Source organism: Schistocerca nitens, chromosome 9 (genome assembly GCF_023898315.1).
Source record: "Schistocerca nitens isolate TAMUIC-IGC-003100 chromosome 9, iqSchNite1.1, whole genome shotgun sequence".
Classification (NCBI taxonomy): Eukaryota; Metazoa; Arthropoda; class Insecta; order Orthoptera; family Acrididae; genus Schistocerca; species Schistocerca nitens.
The window spans coordinates 395,919,343-395,944,410 of record NC_064622.1 but is presented as its reverse complement, the minus strand read 5'-3'; the positions used below and the strand labels follow the sequence as shown (position 1 = coordinate 395,944,410).

Sequence of the window (25,068 nt, the reverse complement as noted above, 5' to 3'; positions counted from 1 at the left end):
AGTTCATTTACTGGTCAATCTTAAATGTTAAGCTTAAGAAAGGTTTCTCTGTCTTCTGTTGTCGGGTGTGGTCTGTGTTTCAGTGAGCTGAGGCAGGGGGCAACCGAAGCGCAGGGCTTCCTTTAGATTACAAGTTTGGCTTACGGGCGGTGGACTTCTCCTGAGCTCGTGTGTTCCTCTTCGGTAGCGTTTGCTTGGTTCACATTTTGGTGGCCTACGCGACGTGGGGTTGCAAACGAATTCACGTCCTGGTTCGAAGTTGATGGAGAGTCATCATTAGATGTAGAAGTAATTTTGGGTGTGCCCCAGGGAAGTGTGTTTGGAATCCCGCTGTTCATGTATATTAATGACCTTGAAGACAATATTAATAGTAACATCAGGTTTTTGAATATGGTGATGTTATCTATAATAAAGTACTATCTGAGAGAAGTTGCTTAAATATTCAGTCAGATCTTGATGAGCTTTCAGTAAGGTGAACAGATTGGAAACTTGTTCTGAATGTTCAGAAATGTAAAGTTTTGCACTTCGAAACGAAAAAATGTAGTATCCTATGACTATAATATCAGTGAGTCACTGCTTGAATTGGCCAACTCATACAAATACCTGGGTGTAACACCCAGCAGGAATGTGAAATGGAATGATCACATAGGATCAGTCATGGGTAAAGAAGGTGGTAGGCTTTGGCTTATTGGTAGATTACTGGGGAAGTGCAATCAGTCTACAGAAGAGGTTTCTTACAAATCACTCATGCGACCAGTTCTAGAATATTGCGCAAGTGTGTGGGACCTGTACCAGATAGGACATACAGGGAACATTGAATGTATACAGAGAAGGGCAGCATGAATGGTCCCAGGTATGTTTAATTCCTGGGAGAATGTAACAGAGATACTGAAGAAATTGAACTGGCATTCACTTGAAGACAAACGTACACTATCCCGAGAAAGTCTATTAACGAAGTTTCAAGAACTGGCTTTAAATGATTGCTCTAGGGATATACTACATTCCCCAATGTATTGCTGACACAGGGATCATGAAGGTGAGATTAGAATAATTACTTATGCACCGAGGCATTCAAACAATCATTCTTCCCGCACTCCATAAATGAATGGAACAGGAAGAAACCCTAATAACCGGTACAAGGGTACATACCCTCTGCCATACACCTCATGGTGGTTTGCAGAGTATATACGTAGATGTAGAAGTTAAGTATTACTTCTCTCAGTCGGTTCCACCGTTCGTGGTTAAACTTCGGCGTTCCAAGCTTGGACCTTGCTTCTGTTGTTACACATTCATCATTGCACCAAGTTGTAACTTTCTGTGCCCTAAAAGTCCATCCTACAAGTCAATGGGCATTTGAATAATTTCAGGGTCGCTCTGTAAGATTGACCTAGCTATAAATATGTTTTAAGTATTCGTGTTAAAGCTGAAGCTGTGTGTCAAACGTTATTTTGCATGTAATGTAAGGTTTTAATTGAAAGGGTATTAAATAATGTGTCTTAACTAGAACTGTTTGTTAAAGTTATGGTTAAATTCAGCCTCAGTAGCTCCTGTCTATTTTGGTGGGAAATCGTGGGCTACATGTAATGTTAATTGAAAAGGTCCTAAATAATGTCTTAACTAGAATAGTTTGCTAAAATTATTTATTAACTTGCTCGTGATTTATATAATGAATGTCTCTTAAATAATCTTGCCCAAGTGGCGTTTGACTGATTTTAAGTGGGATTGTTTTGGTTAATTAATAAACCCATTGGAATTGAAATGTTCACTTTATTGGGTCAGCCCATCCACCCCCTTTAGATTTAAAGGTTAAACAAAACAGCTGTTAAGTAACTCCGTACCAGTAGAATTCTGCTACAAATAGATGTCTGATCATTCTTTCATGGTAAAGCAGACACAGCGTCATCCTGCTGGTTGCGAAATGTTGTTCAGTTTCATTGCGACGTTAAGGAGTGACAAGAAAAAAACTTCGTGATATTAGCAGGGAGATAGTTTCTTTGCCTCTGAAGAATAGTACCATACCAGTAAAACCCCGATACTTTGTGATGTGTCGGCAGCTGGGCCAACACCTTGTAGATAGAGGTGGCTTAATGCACGCGAGACTAACGCAGACGGGCGTGAAGTACTGGAACAGGATACGTAATTAATGCTATGAAGAAAAGAACGGAGTTTCTCATATACTTATCTTTAATTTCTTCTTGTACATCTCTATGGTGAACACAAGTGAGACTCTAATTACAATCACTGTAAGGCTAATGGCGCCTTGCTAGTTCGTAGCCATTAACTTAGCTGAAGGCTATTCTGTCTCTCGGCTAATGAGAGAGAAAGGCTTCGTACGTCTAGTCGCTAGCTCTGTCGTCCGTACAACTGGGGTGAGTTCGAGTCAGTCTCTCGAGACCCGCCTTGTGGTGGCGCTAGGTTTGCGATCACACAGTGGCGACACGCGGGTCCGACATGTACTACAGGACCGCGGCCGATTTAAGCTACCACCTAGCACGTGTGGTGTCTGGCTGTGACACCACACTTTGAATAGTGGCACAGCTATGTATAAAACGGCTTCAAACGTCTACTTACTTCACAAATGAATCGGCATGTTCATTATTTGCCTTTAAGCATGTAAGCGACAAAGGTTTATGTTCCGGCGTAAAGTCAAGCGCCAGCAGGCCGCTCGGCAACGTTAGAGCAGAGCCGGCCGTGAAGAAGACGTCAGCCAATTGTATGCGGACCGACCACTCTCTAGCACGACAACGCGACAGCAGCGCCCTCTACGCGAAGAGAAGTGCTGCACACATCTGGCCGCACCGAGATGTACGAGTTCTACAAAAACGCAAAGACCAGCGACCTGGATAGAAGAATCCACTGTATTACTTCACTTCTATAGGAATTGTATATGCTGAAGAGATTTCTTCAGTGCTGTTTTTCTGGGAGAACGCTGGGGGATGCGTACCCCTAAACTTTTTCGTCGACAAAGTAATGTTTTACGCTGTTGAGAACTTGGAAGAGTGCCAAAGATTTATTTCATAAACGTACATTTTTTTATTTCATTTTTTCATATTGGTAATTGCAATACGAACGATACCAGTGCAGGTTTTGGTGGGAAAATCGGTGTCATTGACTGTTTCAAGCACTTCGAAGCTGCGGCAAGCGTTCTCGACAAATGAATCGCTGGCAGCCAGCTCAACAAGCATGTAGTGCCTCGCTAATGGTCGATGGTAGTGCTAAACGGATATGCATAACGCTCAAATCGCATGCTTCATTTGATGTGATGTGAACTGAAGTGTTCGATACCACATTCTCTTGTATGTTTGTATGTGTTTCGGTATCGCCTGCTTCATTTGAGCAGTCAACGGAAGAGTCCGATACTTTTTTTTTAGTTCGACATGTTGATGACGTCATGGCTAAAAGCAGACGGGTGGTATCCTATGCTTCAGATAACTAATTTTCGCTGCATTATATCCCATGTCGGAGTACCCTCAAACTTTTTTTTAGAAAAAAAGAACTGGATTTCTTATTTGCATGTCGCCCTTTCCTTGCGACGCTTCTATTTTATTGTCAAAGTTTTGTCATTGATTCATTTCGTAATAACTCTTTAATACGATTTGCTTGAATTGTTGTCTAGCGATCCTAGAAAGCAGGTATCCTACGCAGCCCATATTTGACGAGTAGGCAGTTTAGAAACGGTTTGAAATTATGCTTAGTTTGTTGGAAGTCGCTAAGTGGATGAATGTAAATTGGGTAACTTGCGAGCCATTTTAAGCAAAAGATAGGATTTCACGTATGACGTCGTTATCTTCTGACTTACGTGTCGTACAGTGATACAAATTTTGCAGGGACCTTCTGTGATATATGTAGCTCCTGTCTGAAAAGTGTGTTGCGAATACAGTTGGTATTTAAGAGGTAATAAATTAAAACGTCATGGCTAATAATAAAGTTTGACTGCATGAACTGTGAAAATGTAGTAAGCGACGTACTATTTTCTTTTCACCATTTAGTGGTGGTTATCAGCGAGAAAAGTTTCGTAAAGGTTCATGTGTAAACTTTGTTGGAAGTCACTGCGTGCTCTTATTGACAAATACTGGATGAATGTAGTCCGTGTATTTTCTCGCCGTCACTTACGATGCCTCAAGAAAAAATGGTTCAAATGGCCTTGAGCACTATGGGACTTAACATCTGAGGTCATCAGTCCCCTAGAACGTAGAACTACTTAAACCTAACTAACCTAAGGACATCACACACATCCATGCTCGAGGCAGGATTCGAACCTGCAACCGTAGCGGTCGCGCGGTTCCAGACTGAAGCGCCTAGAACCGCTCCTCCACCGCGGCCGGCCTGCCTCAAGACAAATTTCCTAACTCTAATACGTGTTTTATTGTTTTAAACTTTTAAAATGAGTTTGTATCTCTTAATGGGTAGACTACGATGGCATTTTGAGCTTTTAAGTTCGGTCAAAAACTACACGAAATACTGAAAATCAGATTTTTGTTGCCCCTAAGCTGCAGCTGGTACCGGGTTCCGCGATAGCTTTCTGGTAATGTAGATAGTTCTCAGGAGAGCAGTTCTGCGTTGTGAAAATGTTTGTCGTAAGTTCAAATGGTTCAAATGGCTCTGAGCACTATGGGACTAAACTGCTGTGGTCATCAGTCCCCTAGAACTTACAACTACTTAAACCTAACTAACCTAAGGACATCACACACAGCCATGCCCGAGGCAGGATGCGAACCTGCGACCGTAGCAGTCGCACGGTTCCGGACTGCGCGCCTAGAACCGCGAGACCACCGCGGCCGGCTTTGTCGTAAGGACAATAGGTTTTTGTTAAGGTGTCACGTATATAAATCACACATACCAATGCATCCAATATTTATCTTCGAACAGGATCTAATTGTGCGCGAATACAAATTTGTCACGTTTTATGTTCCAAACTATTTGCGCGTTTGATAGCAACTGATCCTTTATCGGTGCTCACTAAGCAAACAGATCGCAGAGGTTATCTAGAAAGCGCGCTACACAGATATTCGACCGGGATGTCGAACTACAGCTGTTGGCGCAATCCAGTGGTGAGTCACTTTCGCAGAACTTATTGTGTTTTCAGTCGAACAGTTACATCCTCTTTTATTAACAAGAACGGCTAATTGCAAACAATCGAGAATAGAGCAATGGTATAGAAACAGACCTACAGTTGCTTCGTTAGTGCAACAAAATGGCTCTGAGCACTATGGGACTTAACTACTGTGGTCATCAGTCCCCTAGAACTTAGAATTACTTAAACCTAACTAACCTAAGGACAGCACACACATCCATGCCCGAGGCAGGATTCGAACCTGCGACCGTAGCAGTCGCGCGGTTCCGGACTGAAGCGCCTAGAGCCGCTAGACCACCGCGGCCGGCGTTAGTGCAACAGAAACAATATTTGCAATGGTAATATGCCGACAGCTGAGCTACAGAAAAAAGAGAAAAAGAAGTACTTTTTTCCTTAGTTGTCCTCTCTCACTTATCTGACTAAATGACAGCGGAGTTCTCGTTGTCGTTACATCGTTACACTATTGTAACACTAACCATCATTGGAACACTGGACTCGCATTCGGAAAGACCTGGTCTCAAAGCCCCGTTGGGTCATGACCTTGTCGTTGACGAGACGTAAACCTTAACCTGCCTTCTTTCTAACATACCCCTTTTTTTAAGTGGTTACCTCTTGCAAATGGCCGGCCGAAGTGGCCGCGCGGTTCTGGCGCTGCAGTCTGGAACCGCGAGACCGCTACGGTCGCAGGTTCGAATCCTGCCTCGGGCATGGATGTGTGTGATGTCCTTAGGTAAGTTAGGTTTAACTAGTTCTAAGTTCTAGGGGACTAATGACCTCAGCAGTTGAGTCCCATAGTGCTCAGAGCCATTTGAACCATTTTTTCTTGCAAATGTATTAGTACGTTAGGACCGGAACGTTGCCATAGCCAGAATAAAGCGTCAGGAGCTACGTTTATAGGCATAAATTTAACAAGCAACGAGGTTTTTCCTTTTCCCCTTTAAGAAAATTTACAGATAAATGTAATTCAGCTGAATAACCGAAGGAAAGAATGCCATCTGTTTTGCTGTCCATGACTGAGAAATTCGGTGAACAGAAAGTAAACAAGATTTAGTTTAGTCTTTTGATATTTCGATGACTAGATTCGCCATGACATGGAACGTCTCAGAAGGTTTACAAATAAGTTACATATGCTCTGCGATAACATGACCACTTGCTGGTAATTTCTATAATAAAATTTGATTAATGTTATCCGACCACATACAGTTAGAAATTCATCCATCGAATAAAAGAAGTTGTCAAGTAATTAAGGTTTCAATTTATTTTTAAAGCTTTTGTCGTCTACCCGCACCTTTAATTCGAAAAGGAGGTGGTTAAATATTTTTATCGCTGCATAGCTTGCCGTTTCTGTGCAAGTGTAAGATTAAGTTATCGATAACGGGGGCTACCTTTATTCATACTGTTCTATTCATTAATGTTCCTCTTATTTTTAAATAAGGTCTGATTCTTCACAGAAAACTTTAGAAGAAAGTAAATGTTTTGCGAGGATGTTGTTAGTATGTCAGTTCATTTTTTTGAGTTGTTGCCTTCATGAACTCTGAGGATGGACACGAGACGTTATTTTTATTTCACGTTTCAGTGCAATGAATACTTTGTGCCTATGTGTGCAATTGCCTCAAAAAATTATTCCATGTGACATCAAAGTAAAGTAATATATTAATAACGAACATCAGCAATAACATGTACAGCAAATGATACGCTGAATGAGGCGTTTCAGAAACTCTGTAATATGTAATTTCAAGTTGAAGTTCTGATCAATATGGACACACAGGAATTTTGAACGATCCATTTTACATATTACCTTTCCGCTGTGATGCTGTGTTATTGACGACGATGTAGCCGGCCGAAGTGGCCGTGCGGTTAAAGGCGCTGCAGTCTGGAACCGCAAGACCGCTACGGTCGCAGGTTCGAATCCTGCCTAGGGCATGGATGTTTGTGATGTCCTTAGGTTAGTTAGGTTTAACTAGTTCTAAGTTCTAGGGGACTAATGACCTCAGCAGTTGAGTCCCATAGTGCTCAGAGCCATTTTTGAACGACGATGTAAACATTTCATGTATTGCTCCACCTGTTGTCGCCGCACTATTGGGCGACATTTCTGCTTTATCGGTGCAAGAGAAGTCACTAATCTGTAGCCAGGACAGGAGAGGTCTCAGGATTGAGCCATACTGAATGCTAGTAACAATTTATATTCAGTCAGAAGAAGGTTCGTCTCGACTGTTACACGAACTGTGTAACATCCCCTTCGCTTCCTTTCAGCTCAATATGAAGTGAACCACTTACACTCATTGCAACCCGGAAGCCATAAACGTAAAGCCTCTCCAGAAAAATTTGCTCAGTCAGATGCCTTTGAGAAATGTTGCAGTATATAAAATCTTGTCATTCAGTTACTTTAACTCAGTGAAACTGTAGATGGCATGTGAGACCTGAGTTTCTCCTGGCGTATACAACTTTCAAATAACTTCCGGGAATTCAGCCAGGTAACACTTTCAGCGACCGCCGATATTTCGGCGGGAGAACACCCCGCCATTTTCAAGGCAAACTGCAACGGACAGGCGGCGTACATGCAAATTTAATACCTCGGTTCTCCGACAGAAGCAAGAAAGATAACACACACACACACACACTGAACACTAGTGCCACCAAAGATGACCAAAGTCAGAGCTATCGATAGTGAGACTATGAATTCGCAGGTGAGGTAGCATTGACTCTGTTCCTCTGTTTTTTGACAAGGGAGAGAGCCGGATTCCAAACAGAGTTTAAACAGAAACCTCCATCCCTGTTAACGAGGTTGCTCGCTAATTTAATCTCAACTGCCTCCCTAATGACACTGTCCCAATAGCTGGACGTGCATGCCAATATCTCGGTGTTATTATATAACATGGGGTGACCAGTATCCAAGCAATGTTCGGCAATTGCAGATCTATTTGGCTGCTGTAATCGTGTGTGCCGTTTATGCTCACAAGGGGAGGCCGCCAATTGCGAAATTCAGATTCGATTCATGCTGCGCATAATAGAAGCTCATGGCCAGAGGTGTAATGTGGCAAAGCACCAAGATGCACTTGTCAGCCGTTGTCGAGAAAATCGAGTTAAAAGAAACCGTTACGGTGAAATACTCTCTACGATTGTTAATTTTCTGTAGCGTCGTGGCGCAGCGGTAAGCGCTCGGGTTTGTAATCCAAAGGTCGCCGGACAGAATCTCGCGCCATGCAATATATATATATATATATATATATATATATATATATATATATATATATATATATATATATATAAAATTCCCGGCAAGCAGTTGCAACAATTATGCATGTAATAAGTTGTTGAAAGTCGTTTGTCGTGGAAAAATATCTTGAAATAAAACACAATATCACAAATAGTATTCAAGTGGATACAATGTATTGAAAAGTTCGGTATACAATCGCACATAATTAACAATTAGTGACCAGAAGTAGCTGGAGTATCGCACGAACCAAAGTGATAGTTATCATAGAAACATGGAAAGCAGAAAACAGCACGATATCGAGCACATCTGATAAACGATGCGTTTTTACAAGAACAATTGTTGGGAAACACACCTGATTGACATTCTGAAAAAATTGTTCTGTCGTTCGTAAGGTTTGATGCATACCACGCGTATCGTATCATATCGGCAAAAATCGGAGAAGACAATTGGTGGTGAACGATGGATTGGATATATGTCTGTGTGTGTGTGTGTGTGTGTGTGTGTGTGTGTGTGTGTGTGTGTACATTTGAATTACAAAAAACAAAATAAAAAATTTGCATGGCGCGAGGTTCGATCCGATTACCTTCGGATTACGAACACGAGCGCTTACCGCTGCGCCATGATTTCTTTTAACTGTCTATTTTCTCGACAACGGCCGAGAAGTGCATCTTGGTGCTTTGCCACATTACACCTCTGGCCATGAGCTTTTATTATGCACAGTATGAATCGAATCTGAATTTCACAATTGGCGGCCTCCCCTTGTCAGTACATCTGTCCTCCACGGTCCTGATAGTTTGACCAATATATGCCATGCCGCAGCTACAAGGAATACGATATACACCCGCCTTACGCAGTCCAAGATCATCCTTAACGGAACTCAAAAGTGCTCTAATTTTAGATGGAGGTCGGAAAACACATTTCACATCGTATTTCCGTAAAATACGACCGATCTTATTGGACGTGTTTCCTACGTAAGGCAAAAAGGCAGTAGACTTAGGTGTTGACTCAGAAATATCATCAATCACCCGATGTCCAGTTGGTCGATAGCGCAACGCACGTTCAATCTGTCTATCACTATAACCATTTTGACGAAATGTAACTTCAAGATGGGACAGCTCAGCTGGCAAAGTCTCAGCGTCAGAAACGACATGTGCCCTGTGTACCAAGGTACGAAGTACCCCTTCACGCTGAGCCGAATGGTGACAACTATTAGCTTGTAAGTACAAGTCGGTGTGAGTACGTTTCCTGTAGACTGCATGTCCCAATGATCCATCATCCTTCCTCCTAACCAACACGTCGAGAAAGGGAGGGCAACCATCCTCTTCCACCTCCATCGTAAAACGAATGTTCGGGTGGATCGAGTTCAGATGTTCTAGAAAGACATTCAAATTCTCACTACCGTGAGGCCAAACAACGAAGGTATCGTCAACGTATCTAAAGAAACAGGCGGGTTTTAAAGGCGCTGACTCCAATGCACGTTCCTCGAAGTCTTCCATAAATAAATTTGCGATCACAGGAGACAACGGACTACCCATCGCAACTCCATCTGTCTGCTCGTAATACTGGTCATTAAATAAAAAGTAAGTGGATGTCAACACATGCCTAAAGAGATTAGTTAAATCAGCAGCAAACCTGGCTTCAATTAACCGCAACGAATCAGACAGAGGAACACGAGTGAAGAGAGAGACCACATCGAAACTCACTAAAATATCAGAGTCATTCAGCCTCAGTCCCTCCAAACGACGTAAAAAATCAGCTGAGTTCCTGATATGATGTTCACACCGTCCTACTTGTGGACTCAACAGTGAAGGAGGTGGAAGAGGATGGTTGCCTTCCCTTTCTCGACGTGTTGGTTAGGAGGAAGGATGATGGATCATTGGGACATGCAGTCTACAGGAAACGTACTCACACCAACTTGTACTTACAAGCTAATAGTTGTCACCATTCGGCTCAGCGTGAAGGGGTACTTCGTACCTTGGTACACAGGGCACATGTCGTTTCTGACGCTGAGACTTTGCCAGCTGAGCTGTCCCATCTTGAAGTTACATTTCGTCAAAATGGTTATAGTGATAGACAGATTGAACGTGCGTTGCGCTGTCGACCAACTGGACATCGGGTGATTGATGATAATTCTGAGTCAACACCTAAGTCTACTGCCTTTTTGCCTTACGTAGGAAACACGTCCAATAATATCGGTCGTATTTACGGAAATACGATGTGAAATGTGTTTTCCGACCTCCATCTAAAATTAGAGCACTTTTGAGTTCCGTTAAGGATGATCTTGGACTGCGTAAGGCGGGTGTATATCGTATTCCTTGTAGCTGCGGCATGGCATATATTGATCAAACTATCAGGACCGTGGAGGACAGATGTACTGAGCATAAACGGCACACACGATTACAGCAGCCAAATAGATCTGCAATTGCCGAACATTGCTTGGATACTGGTCACCCCATGTTATATAATAACACCGAGATATTGGCATGCACGTCCAGCTATTGGGACAGTGTCATTAGGGAGGCAGTTGAGATTAAATTAGCGAGCAACCTCGTTAACAGGGATGGAGGTTTCTGTTTAAACTCTGTTTGGAATCCGGCTCTCTCCCTTGTCAAAAAACAGAGGAACAGAGTCAATGCTACCTCACCTGCGAATTCATAGTCTCACTATCGATAGCTCTGACTTTGGTCATCTTTGGTGGCACTAGTGTTCAGTGTGTGTGTGTGTGTGTTATCTTTCCTGCTTCTGTCGGAGAACCGAGGTATTAAATTTGCATGTACTCCGCCTGTCCGTTGCAGTTTGCCTTGAAAATGGCGGGGTGTTCTCCCGCCGAAATATCGGCGGTCGCTGAAAGTGTTACCTGGCTGAATTCCCGGAAGTTATTTGAATGTAGATGGCATGCTCAAATAAATGAAGAATGAATACGAGTAATACAAATTGACTTGGATCGGCAGTGCTGTGAAATAAAATAAAACCAGATGGTCCGCAAGGAATGAAGGAATGTGTCGAAGGTATCTATCTTGCTTTAACACCAAAAATCGCACACATGGGGAAATGTCAGCTTGTCGTGTGATACCAATGAACAGAAATGGCACAGAAGGAAAACCGAGAAGAGAGAATGTTGTTTAACATACATCTTACAACACGTTCAGGGACACTTATTACTTGTGCGTGAGCATTAGTTGCGTTCTGATTTCGAGAATTTATACTCGAAATGAAGAAATGCAAGGCAACGGCCTTTCCGCAGTGGATACACCAGTTCCCGTCAGACCACCAAAGTTAAGCGCTGTCGGGCGTGGCCGGCACTTGGATGGGTGACCATCCGGGCCACCATGCGCTGTTACCATTTTTCGGGGTGCACTCAGGCTCGTGATGCCAATTGAAGAGCTACTCGACCGAATAGTAGCGACTCCGGTCAAAGAAAACCATCGTAACGACCGGGTGTGCTGATCACACACCCCTCCTATCTGCATCCTTACTTGAGAATGACACGGCGGTCGGATGGTCCCGAGGTGCCACTTGTGGCCTGAAGACGCAGTGCTCTCATAACACAAAAAAAGGCGAATATGTCCTGGCCAGAGTTAGGAATGTAAAAGAAGGGAAGCAGCTTTTCGACTTATCCAGCAGCTTCAAAGACATTTAAATTAAAACATTTTGTGATGATCGCTCTTTTTTACTTTTTAGTATAAGTAACCTTGTCATGTAATATAACGCATCGTGTCAACTCATTGAACATAGCATTTGTCGTGTTTTGCAATGCCATACATGTCATTAAAGTTTATGATCCAAACTGGGATACTTCTTACCACAGATGCATCCTCACTCTCGGATACATTCTGTTATAGGTGCGTCTCATTCTCTAGAAGCACTTAATTTGTGTCTTATTTATTACACCTCTCAACGTATATGTTACAGGGGGTGGGTTTTGGGGAGAAATGCTCACCGTGGGGAAAGAATCAACCTACCAGTAACATAAACACCCCCAGAAATTTTATCATCCTAGAAAAACGTTTTTACCTATTGCATGTATGCTCTTCAGTCGTACGATATTACATATATTGTTTACTATGCCTGGTGAATCTTCTGGATTTTGGGCACAGGATCAAGGACGTTAGCGTATAAACGGCAAGATGCAGGTGTCTGTCTCAACACCTTGCAGCTAAGAGAGCTCATTGCACTGGGGTTATCTCATAAAAAAGCGCGAGTATGTCAAGATGTTACAATTTAAATCTCTTTGAAGCTGCCAGATAAGTCAGAAAGGTTCTCCCCTTCTATTATGTCCCTAACTGTTACTCGCCTTTTTTTATTCCGTTTCCCGACATTTACTCTACCACAATTTTGACATTAGACGGCGATAACTTGGTACCCGATGAAGATATTTGTTGACTCCGGCGACTACTGATCAGGTAAAGGCTTTTTTTATTATTTTTCTAACAATTGTGCTTATATCGTGACGAAAGGTACAGTCTTCACAAAATAACAGGACAATCATTAATTACATGTGTTTGTCTGCTTTCTAACAAAATTTGTACCGATTTGAACAAGTTTGACACATAGCAATGGCGCAAATCGACAAACTCCCATAAAACGTGTTTTTTTGCACGTAAAATCCAAACGAAGTAGGATTTTTTTCAGACGGCTAAAACTTTTCTGAGACCCAAGTCCTATACACCGGTGGATCAAATTTGAACCATCAGTCTCGCCCCAGTCCGGAGTTATTTAAAGGTGCTGAGTTCTGTGACTCACTTGCCACTCTAAGTGCAAACTGGACCGGTTAGCTTGGACTTTCCAGGTCCTTTGTTTGGGCAGAACACTGCCGGGCATCTGCTGAGAGCGCACGCCTCAGGTAGCCTGGAGGTACTGCAGCGAGCAGACGTATTTCTCGACCGCCCAAGAGCCGAGGCGCGCGGGCAGCTTGCGATGTATTACTGAATATCACCTTGTGCACTTGCAACATATAACGGAGTAAAGTATTTTTACATAAAGAACGTATTCCGTCTCATCACTGGGGAGTGGAAATAAGCGGAGGGCAGCGAGTCCTGACATACTATACACTGCAGACTTAAATGTAGCAACATAGAACCAGAGAGGCCTGCAAGTGTACTGCATACAAAGGGTGGCGGTTTCTGCACGTAAAATCCGAACGAAGGCGACCGTTTTTGTACGTAAAACCTGAACAAATTTGACTGTTTTTGCAAGTAAAATCCGAAATCTGCACATAAAAATTGTGCCATTGCTGAGCGTTAATTTCGGCCCAATTACATTCCTATACAAAAGGAATTAATTGATTCGCACAATTTGCCTGGGCGCCAACTCTGGTCCATCGTTCAAACCTTCCTTAATATACTGTAACATGACTACAGTAATGGTTCTATAAATGGTCGCTAGTGTGGGCTAAACCAAAAACTTTGTACCCCAGTTCGTAGCTCAAAAAACTATGATTCTGCGTGCGGCCTTCTCATACGTTTGTTACAGCACTTCCGCCCTCTAACAATAAAGTCCTCATGGAAGCAGGAGGAAGTAGTGAAGTAATGTAAGCCAAGATAAATGGAGATGGTTTAATTATCTACAGATTAGTTGAAGCTGTAAAAAAATGTGTACTACCAGAACTGTAGCAGTAATGGAAAAAAAGCGTATAAGGAGCCAGAATATTGTTTCTAGTTGTCCAAAATCTGTGAACATAGACATCAACAAAGACAGTGTTCATAAGAGTTGTTTGTTGGCGTGGTCCTCAGTCCAAGACTGGTTTCATTCTGTCCGTCACACCACTGTCTCCTGTGTAAGCCTCTTCACGTCCGAATAACTTCGGCTGATGCATATCAGTTTGAAACTGCTTATTATATTTATCCCATCACCTTTTCCTAAAATTTTTGCTCCCCTCCTCCCCTCAACCACTCTTTTCTCCATCACGGCCGGCCGCGGTGGTCTCGCGGTTCTAGTCGCGCAGTCAGGAACCGTGCGACTGCTACGGTCGCAGGTTCGAATCCTGCCTCGGGCATGGATGTGTGTGATGTCCTTAGGTTAGTTAGGTTTAAGTAGTTCTAAGTTCTAGGCGACTGATGACCCATAGTGCTCAGAGCCATTTGAACCATTTTTTTCTCCATCACCAAACAATTCCTTCATTCCGCAGGATGTGTTCTGGCAGTTGATATCTTATTTCATCAAGTTGTGCCATAAATTTCATTTTGCCCCAATTCGATGTAGGACCTTCTCATTAGTTTCTCGATATAGCCATCTAATCTTCAGTGTTATCTCTGTAGCACCACATTTCACAGGCTTCTAGTCTCTTCTTGTCTGAACTATTTATCATCCAGATTTAACTTCTGTACAAGGATAAACGCCAGGCAAGTACCATAAGAAAACCTTCGTAACAAACAGATATGCATCAGAATTTATGGTGGTTCCACTTGGCATGATGTCCACAAGCCAGAGTCCTTCGGAATCGAAAACACCATACCCATAACTTTTCCAGCAGAAGGTGTGGTTTTGATTTTTTTTTTCTTGGGTGAATTTGCATGATGCCACTCCGTTGATTGCCTCTTCGTCTCTGGTGAAAAATGATGGAACCATGTTTCATCATCTGTCGCAATTCTTCCAAGAAATTCATCTCCACCATTCTCGTACTGTTCCAAAAGTTCGCTGCATACCGTTTTTCGTGTTTCTTCGTGAGCCACTGTCAACATCCTGGGAATCCACCTGGCAAGAACCTTTTTTAACGCCAAAATTTTCAGTATTCTGCAAATACTTCCTTCCTCTATCCCAACGTAGCGTGACAATTCGTTCACTGTGATGCGTCTGTCAGCAGCCACCAATTCGATAACTCTCTGCACATTGTCTGGAGTGTGTGCAGTACGAGGCCTGCCGCTGCGAGGACAATCCTCAATATTGCCGTGTCCGCTTTCATCACGTAACCTGCTTGCCCACCGACTAACTGTACTGCGATCGACAGCAGCATCTCCACACACCTTTTTCAACCTATTGTGGATGTTTCCCACTGTCCCGTTTTCACAGCACAGGAATTCTATGACAGCACGTTGCTTCTAACGAACGTCAAGTGTAGCAGCCATCTTGAAGACATGCTGTGACGGCGCCACTCACGGAATCAGGTTGAAGTAAGTTTGAAAACAAGCGGGAAGGATGTATCTACATAGTATAAAACTTTCACACTTGCAGAACGAAAACTGTAATTTTACAAAAATAGTGTGCATTTCTTTTGGAGTGACCTTCGTATACTTCGCCATCGTCGGTTACAATGCCGCCCAAATAGCAAAATTCGCCTACTACTTTTATTGTCTCATTTCCTCATCTAATTCTATCTGCATCACCTGATTTAATTCGATTGCATTCCATTACCTTAGTTGCACGGGATGCACCGGTGGTCTAGGGGTAGCATCTTTAACGTCTTCGGTCCCGGGTTCGAATCCCACAGCTGCTTAAATTTTGATTACTAATCAGCATTGGCGGCCGACGACTTGCGGCATAAGAAATTACCCTTCATTCTGCCAACGGCCTCGTCAACAAGGCCGAAGGAGCGGACAGAGTTTCAGGGCACTCTCTTGTCTTAGAGATGGGGAAACTGCCCCTAAAGGCGGAGGAATCAGCAATGATCAACGGCATGAGGATGCAGAAGGCAATGGAGAGCACTGCTTTAAAGACACGTAACGTGTATCCTCAGGACATGTGGCCTGTAATTGAAGAAGTGTCATGATGATCTCTCCATTGGCAACAGATTCCAGAATAGCCCCCAGTTCGGATCTCTATGAGACCAAACTGCTGAGGTCATCGGTTCCGAGGCTTACACACGACGTAATCTAACTTACCCTAAGGCCAAAATACGCACACGCACACACACGCGCGTCCGAGGGAGGACACGAACCTCCGACAGGGAGCTGTGCGTACTGAGGCAGGGCGCCCTATACCGCACTGCTACCTCGCACTGCGATTAAATTATGCTCTGTGCGGTATTGTACCAGCTGGCTTCCGGTGTCATTCCTTTCCCACAGTCCATGCTCTCCTATTATTTTTCCTCCTCATCCCTTTGCTACTGTCTAATTCTAGCCTCCTATCACAATTCAATATTCGTCTCTTGTATCTGTCAGAGTAACTTCAATTATCTCATCACACATTCTCTCAATCTCATCATCATTTGCCGAGACAGTTGGCATATAACTTAAACTACTGTGGTGAGTGCTGGCTTCGTGTCTTTTTGGCAACGATTATACTGTTCATATTAGCCTACACGCACTCACCCCTTTTTGTATGAGACAAAATCGAAATGAAACTATTGTTAGACATTATTATGGAATTTGTTAGTCTGCAGACGGGTTACAAGTACTCAGCATGATAATGAAATACGTTAATAGCTTCTACATCCCATCATTCCGCTTCATAAATTGTGGAAATGATGAAACATTAATAAACGTAGAAAACCATTAACAGAATAAAAAATCCGCTTCAATTGCCAGTAATTTATGGTACGACCGGTTTCGAAGTATACAGCTTCGTCTTCAGGTGCCGCCAAATAACTATGGAAACATAAATGCGTGACGGTCGGGCCAGTCATTTCCGGATCGTGCTGCCGAGGCGGGCGCCACGGTCGCTGGTCCTGCGCTAGCATGCATTTGTTTGACGTTGGTGTGATACCCCGTGACTGATTGGCCCGACCGCCACACATTTATGTTTCCATAGTTGTTTGGTGGCACCTGAAGGTGAAGCATTAGGCTTGGATTTTTGTTCTTTTAATACGCTTCTTAGTCACGGATACATAAGAGGGACGTTCAATAAGTAGTGCAGCACTTTATTTTCTGCACGCAGTTTGGATTTATTGTGAATTCCAATCCACCATATTTTTCCCACTCTTTTGGCTACATAATTCCTGTTTTTCAACATCACCTCCATTCAGTACAACAGCCTTACGCCATCTTACTGTGAGGGCCTGTATGCCTGCATGGTATCGTTCTACTGGCCGACGTCTGAGCCAACATCTTGCTGCAACAATAGGACCCCCATCAGCGACGTACGGCTTTCCACAGAGTGCGTCCTTCGTTGGGCCAAACAATTGAAGTCGGAAGATCTGTTAGGCGCGAGGAATCCAGAGGGCACACGCCTTTGAGTACCTCAACTAGTGGAAAAAGTGTGTCAGCACTGCCAACAGCGAAGTCCAGTTGAGCAGCGACGTCTCTCATTGTGATCCGTGGGTCGCTTCGAATGCGTGTCCGCACATTCCAACATCCCAGGAGCCGCAGGTGTGTGCTGCCAGCCAGCACGAGGAAGAGCGGACCTTGCGACGATGTCAGTCGTGTCCTCCAACGACTCGCCTTGCTTTTGTCCACTGCCAGGTCTTCGACAACATTCTGCAAGCGACTATCAATACCTTCGATGCTCTGGTTTTCCGCCAAAAGAAATTCAGTGACAGCTCTCTACTTGGAACGCTCCTCCGTTACAGACGCCAATTTAGAAGGCTATGTTCAGAGCCCCCACCTATCGGAACTGCATGTACTATAGGAGCTGAAACAGGAATATTCGACAATTACCCACAACAAATTCCGCACTTTGTCTACTGAAACTGGCAGAAATAAAAGTTGTTGCATTAGTTATTGAACCTCCTTCGCATTTTGTGCGGAAACTGTTTGATTTGCACTTAGTATTCTCCTCACATATAAATTCCTATTCACAGTTAGGACATAAGACTCCACGCGTTGTGCTCTATCCACTCAACTTGACTAGTTCAGTCAGAGAAACATAACTACTTTTAAATCCCACATTTAAAGTTAAAAAAAAGCCATCTTGTAGCTCTAGAAATTTTATGTGTAGAACCTCAGGTGTGGTAGTTTTACCGCTGCTATATGAATAGTGAAGTGGATTCTCTTTTTATTTACGGACACCACGATTTTCTGTGTAGTTCTGCAGAGTGTTTCTATTTCTCTGTCTTTGTTCCAGTTTTACCGATCGCCAAAAACCCCAGTGAATGGATTCTGTTCAAACAAGTGGCATTTTACCCAGAAACCATAATACTCAAACAGTATAACACAACACAAAAATAATGGTAAAGACTGCTTCGTCACTAGAAGCAGTTAATTCCATAAATTATCTGGGAGTGATTTAAAATGGAATGGCCATATAAAATTAATCGTCGGTAAAGCAGATGCCAGACTGAGATTCTTTGGCATAATCCTAAGGAAATGCAGTCCGAAAACAAAGGAAGTAGGTTACAGTACACTTGTTCGCCCACTGCTTGAATACTGCTCACCGGTGTGCGATCTGGACCATATAGGGTTGATAGAAGAGATAGAGAAGATCCAACGGAGAGCAGCGCGCTTCGTTACAGGATCATTTAGTAATCGCGAAAGCGTTGCGAAGATTATAGATAAACTCCAGTGGAAGACTCTGCAAGAGAGACGCTTAGTAGCTCGGTAGGGCCTTTTGTTGAAGTTTCGAGAAAACACTTTCACTGAGGAGTCAAGCAGTATATTGCTCCCTCCTACGTATATCTCGCGAAGAGACTATGAGGATAAAATCAGAGAGATTAGTGCCCACACAGAGGCATACCGACAATCTTTCTTTCCACGAACAATACGAGACTGGAATAGAAGGGAGAACCGATAGAGGTACTCTAGGTACCCTCCGCCACACACCGACAGTTGGCTTGCGGAGTATGGATGTAGATGTAGATGTAGGCCGCATCTTATTTGTGGTGTCGTAACCACAGCACGCGCCACCGTTAAGCACCACAGGCGTCGATAGATCGGCAACTCACTCCAGAGACGGCTGTATTCGTTTTATTTTCTCACAATAGCAAACGGCTGTCATCCCAAAGACCTTCTGCTAAAAGGATGGACGTGCAAAAGCATGAGGAATGGTCGGAATACTTAGCTGAATTGATGATTCATATTGATGCATACCAGCTGCAAGGTAGGGAGAGCAAAGTATTTTTTCTTTCCGTATTGGACACGGACGTTTACAGACTCATAGTGAAATTATTTCCTAACAAACAATCAGAACAGTTAGAGGACATTACTTAGCTTTAACCACTTACTTTGGTGAACAAACACTCGGTGGCTGCTGCAAGGTTCAATTTTTTCCGCCTTCAGCCGGTAGCAAGTCAAACTCATAAACAGCAGAGCACTGAATTACAAGGTTTAACTGGGCACTACAGTTTTTTTTTGTGTCGTTAAGGACAGTCATACAGTGATGTCATGCTGCATGACATTATAACTCAAAATATTTGTGACGATAGAATTCGTGCTGCCATTTTGAAACATTATCCTTCTTTAGATACCCAGTGTTAGAGGTAATTGAGGCTCAGGACACTTATGATTTGGCGAAGTATGAGATGCAAGTGTCAAATATCAACGAATTGCATAGTGACCGTGTTAGTAGTGCGGTAGAACGCAAGCAGTCCCGTCCCCGCGTAGCCCTTGACACACAGCATGTGACGTCACGTACAGAAACAAACAGTACCATGCCGCGCCGGCAGAACGCCCGTAGTTAGGAAAACATAGCTAAGTCTTGCCCAAACTGCTTTAGTCGCAATAATCGTGCTCAGTGCCGAAGTCGCGACGATATTTGTTGTTTCTGCAACACAAAACGTCATGTTCAGTCAGTGTGCATGAAAAAGCTGCATGGACAGCAAGTTCCCAAGCAACCAGTGCAGATCATTAATGTCGTCATGCCACAGGCAGCCACGGAACAGTACGACCCGGTGGCTGCAGTAAATTTTGTGAAAGGTCCCCCAAATACAAAACACCAGTCGGGTGATTTTCGTGTGCCGAACAAGTCACGCCGGTGCAAACAAATGTCCACTAACAAATCTTTGCCCACTTCGCCTGTCACACATTGTAGTAGCTGACAGCAACGGGCTAGAAGTGATAGTTCTCTCTTAGATGCCGGCCGCGGTGGTCTAGCGGTTCTAGGCGCGCAGTCCGGAACCGCGCGATTGCGACGGTCGCAGGTTCGAATCCTGCCTCGGGCATGGATGTGTGTGATGTCCTTAGGTTAGTTAGGTTTAAGTAGTTCTAAGTTCTAGGGGACTGATGACCACAGATGTTAAGTCCCATAGTGCTCAGAGCCATTTTTTTTCTCTTAGATGTGGAACGTAGTCAGGACAAGGTGTTTGTTACTTTGACTGTAGCTACGAAAGATGTCAGACTGCAACTGGACACTGATGCTTCAGTTACACTTCTGAGCAGACTTAATTATGAATGATTAGGTTCACCAATACTGAGTCCAGCTACGCATGTTTTGTCAGCTTGTAACGGACAGGAAATTCCAGTTTCAGAAACTTTCAGTACGCCAGCTACTTTTCAAGGTGTAACAAAGGCAGTTGTATTCACAGTGCTTTCTGCCAAATCTTCGCAGCATATTTTTGACTTAGATTCTTCTGACATTTTCGGACTGTCAATCCACAAGTCAATGTTGCAAATTTCAACTGGTGTGCCAATAGACAAGCTTCAAACTCTGTGTGACAAATTTAATGAATTTTTTAGCGACTGTCTCGGTTGTACGAACAATCTTTTAGTCTTTGTGTCACTCGAAGACAGTGCACAACCAAAGTTTCCTCGAGCTAGGCAAGTGACCACTGCCAGTAGGAAACAGGTCGCTGAACAATTACGGCAATGGCAAGCTGGTGGTGTGATCAAGCCGATCAGTTCAAGTCAGTCGTCTTCCCAATTAGTTATCCTTCGTAAATCTTTAGGACGTCTTCGACTGTGTGTTAAGTCGCCTGTGGACTCTGACAGTGACTGATGACCATAGATGTTAAGTCCCATAGTGCTCAGAGCCATTTGACTCTGACAGTGATAGACACGTACCCTTTGTCCTGCCCAGAGGAACTGATGGACAGATCAGACAAGGCTTGTTATTTTTCTCAAGACAGACTTGGCATATGCTTACCTCCGATTGCCTTTGGATGATTATTTAAAGAAATTTTTGGTTATTGACACTCACCTCGTGTTATTTGAATTTCAACGCCTGCCCTTCGGTGGTGCCTCAGCACCGCTGATCTTTCAACGCTTTATAACAAGTGACTGCCAAGGTGCCTTCTTGCTCAAATTACCTGGATTACATAGTCATGACGTTCTGCAGAATAACATTTAGCCAATCTCGAGTGCCTTTCTCAATTGAAACGGGCGCTACTTAGCAACACGTGCCTCACACATTTTAATCCGGCTGAACCAGTGGTATCAGCGGCCGATGGCTCTCCTATTGGGCTAGGCGCCGTTCTGTCGCGTCCTTTCAGATCAACGGATCGTCCAATAGCATTTGCCTCCAAACTTGTAAGACTCAGGCAGATTAAGCCAGACTGAAGAAGAAGCAATGGCGATCATTTATGCTGTAACGAAGTTTCATGATTACCTCTATGGAAGGAAGTTTACATGGTCATGGATCATAAGGCACTCACTCGACTCTTGCACCCAACCAAGCCCGTTGCGCCACACACGGCACAGAAATTGCAACGAGTTGCCTATTGCTGTCGAACTACAACTATGAAATCTTGTACCGCCCTACGACTCAACATTCCAACGCCAATGTGTTGTCAAGGTTACCAGTGGACAAGGATGATCAGTTCGACACTTCTGAACATCGTGTTGTCAGATAAATGCTCTGGATGCTTCCGCAGTTCAGTTTTACCATGGACTTTCGTCGCAGAGCACGACGGACAACTGAGGATGCAGATTTAAGCATGAATTACGAGGTGTGGCTAGAAAAAAACCGGACTACTACTGGTGAAACAATAAAACGAATGCAATAAGGCTGAAAGTCGCGTGGCCTGTCACGTGACTCTCGCTCCGCCTACTGCTCGAGTTTCATCTGCCTCCTGCACTCAGTCTGCCCGTGGCGTCTGTTTTAAGTAGTTGACGTTTTGTCTGTGCGTCGGAAAATGTTGAGAGTACAGAAAGAACAGCGTGTTAACATCAAATTTTGTTTCAAACTAGGAAAATCTGCAAGTGAAACGTTTGTAATGTTACAACAAGTGTACGGCGATGATTGTTTATCGCGAACACAAGTGTTTGAGTGGTTTAAACGATTTAAAGATGGCCGCGAAGACACCAGTGATGACACTCGCACTGGCAGACCATTGTCAGCAAAAACTGATGCAAACATTGAAAAAATCGGTAAACTTGTTCGACAAGATCGCCGTTTAACAATCAGAGCAGTGTCTGAGTTAACAGGAGTTGAGAAGGAAAGTGTTAGGCAGATTCTTCATGAAAGTTTCAACATGAACAAAGTGTGTTCAAAAATGGTTCCAAAGTGTGTCACAATTGAACAGAAGGAACGCCGAAGAATGATTTGTTCTGACATCCTGGAAAACATTGAAAGTGATCCCACCTTCTTACAAAATGTTATTACTTGCGATGAATCGTGGTTTTTTACTTACGATCCCGAAACTAAACGCCAATCGATGCATTGGAAAACTCCTGGTTCTCCACGACAAAAAAAAGCACGAATGTCAAAATCGAAATTCAAGGCAATGATGATTGTTTTTTTTACATCAAAGGGATTGTGCACATTGATTGGGTACCAGAGGGACAAAAAGTGAATCAGCATTACTACATTAGCGTCCTGGCTACCCTACGTGAGCGAGTACGGAGAAAACGGAACGATTTGTGGAGCAAAAAGTCATGGATCCTTCACCAAGACAATGCCCCAGCTCACAGTGCGTTGTCAGTGAAGACGTTTTTGGCAAAACACAACATTCCCATCTTAGATCATCCACCCTACTCACCTGATTTGGCCCCCTGTGACTTTTTTCTTTTCCCTAAAGTCAAGTCAGCTTTGAAAGGAACTAGATTTGAGACTGTTGAAGCAGTAAAAGAAAAAGCGACGGAAGTAATGTATGGACTTACCGAAAATGATCTGCAGCATTGCTATGAACAGTGGAAAATTCGTATGGAGCGGTGTAGAGACCGAGGAGGAGAGTACATTGAAGGAGATAACATGAAATTGTAAATAAATGTTTTTTCCAGCATCAGTCCGGTTTTTTTTTTTTTTTCTAGCCGCACCTCGTACATGCCCACGGGTAGCCAAGGAGAATGGAAGACGTTGTTCCGTCGCAAGTACGTCGATACTTCGCTCACCGTGAAGCGTTGTCAGTACAGCATGGCGTCCCACTGTTCCACACTGAGAATGACCGCCGGCCGGGGTGGCCGAGCGGTTCTAGGCGCTACAGTCTGGAACCGTGCGATCGCTATACGGTACTTTTTTAGAATGACCAGTTCTAGTCCATCATCCCAAGCACCCTTCAGCAGGTTAAAGTTGTGGCATCAGGGACACTGGGGTATTGTGAGACAAAGCAGCTTGCTCGACACCATTGTTCTTGGCCAGGAACGGACTCCCAGGATGAGGACATGACGTCACACTGCATCGCTCGCATGGAGCGGCTCCACCCCAACGCTTTTATGACTGGCCACGCCCCACCAGTACGTGGAAACGCATCCACATTGATTTTACTGGACCTTTGTGGAACACATAATGGATTATTGTAAGGATGCTTTCAGTCATTTTCCCTTTGTGGTTCCGATGAACTCTACGACTTTGGTCAGTACTATCAGAACACTTACGTCAATTTTTTGCATCGAGGGCTTGCTGGAAGTGTTAGTGTCTGATGATGGACCGCAGTTCACCTCACAGGAATCTGAACAATTTTGCGTGGCCAACATGAGACTACAGCGCCGTTCCACCCACAATGAAATGGTGAAGCTGGTTGTTTCGTGCGAACAATCAAGGGCAGATAAGTAAATTCTGTTCAACTCACTCACGAGAACAGGCCTTGCAACTGTCCCTGCCCACCTTTCGTGCTATGTCTCGAAATGGACCGTCCCCGGCTGAACTCCTGCGTGGCCACCAGCGTCACATTCTGTTTCATCTGCTACACGCTCTAACAAGGAGTACTGGTCAGTATAAAGATTCTCATTTTCAGGTCTCTTCAGGACCTTCCAGCCCAGACAGCGATGGCAACAGGGGACCATTTTGCATGTCCTTGGATACAGCATGTTTTGGTTTCTTTCTGCACAGGGTTGCTGCTCAATAGACCCTGGAACCAGCCTTACCCTGTGAGGCTCCGTGCTCCTACCGCTGCGTTTCGTATTACAGATCAGCACATTCCCAGGAGCCAGAGTCGCACGTGTCTGCCGCGGACAGGATGACATCTCAGCCTGAGGCGCTTGCTGTGGAGGTGGACGTGCCATCATCCCCGATGCCATCATCACAGCAGCCCATGCCGCCGTGGGCGACGCGCCTGCGCTCTGCCACCTTCCTCTCCGAAGGGATCCTCCAGCGCTCGAGACTCCGACCCTGGATGTAGGCGTGCACCCTTCCTGCAGTTTTCCAGGTGTTCCCATGGGGCTCTGGAGCTTGTCGCCGACTTCAGTCCCGGTTCTCGTCCCATCTGCTGCATCTGCACCCAGACGTCCCCCTCGCCGTCAGCTCACACCGCAACCACATGCGACCACGACCAGGAGATTTGGGGGCCTGGATGTGGTGTCGCAAGCACAGCACGCACCATCAGACAGCACGACAGGCATCGATAGGTTGACAACCCACTCCGTATAGCCCAGTGACTGCCACACTAAGAAGTTGCAGCGGTGGCGCCGCCAGAGAAATGCGCCGGCGCCACGGCAGAGCGGACAGTTCCAAGTCAGCTCGAATACCAAGAAGACCGCCTTCTACTCGGGTACTTCGCGCCGCATCGTCTGCTTCTAGCGAGTTCACACCGGCCCATCTTCAGTGAACACTCTAGTGGGACAAGAAGTGTTTACTATGCAGCCCTAGCACACTGGAG

At 44.2% G+C, this 25,068-nt stretch overlaps 1 protein-coding gene and 1 pseudogene across 1 annotated transcript in view; one reads left to right on the top strand and one right to left on the bottom strand.

Moving 5' to 3' along the window:
* LOC126203380 (chondroadherin-like protein) overlaps positions 1-25,068 on the bottom strand; it is a 219,421-nt gene that overhangs the window by 183,965 nt on the left and 10,388 nt on the right. The window lies entirely within an intron of this gene.
* LOC126204663 (5S ribosomal RNA) lies at positions 11,517-11,634 on the top strand (annotated as a pseudogene).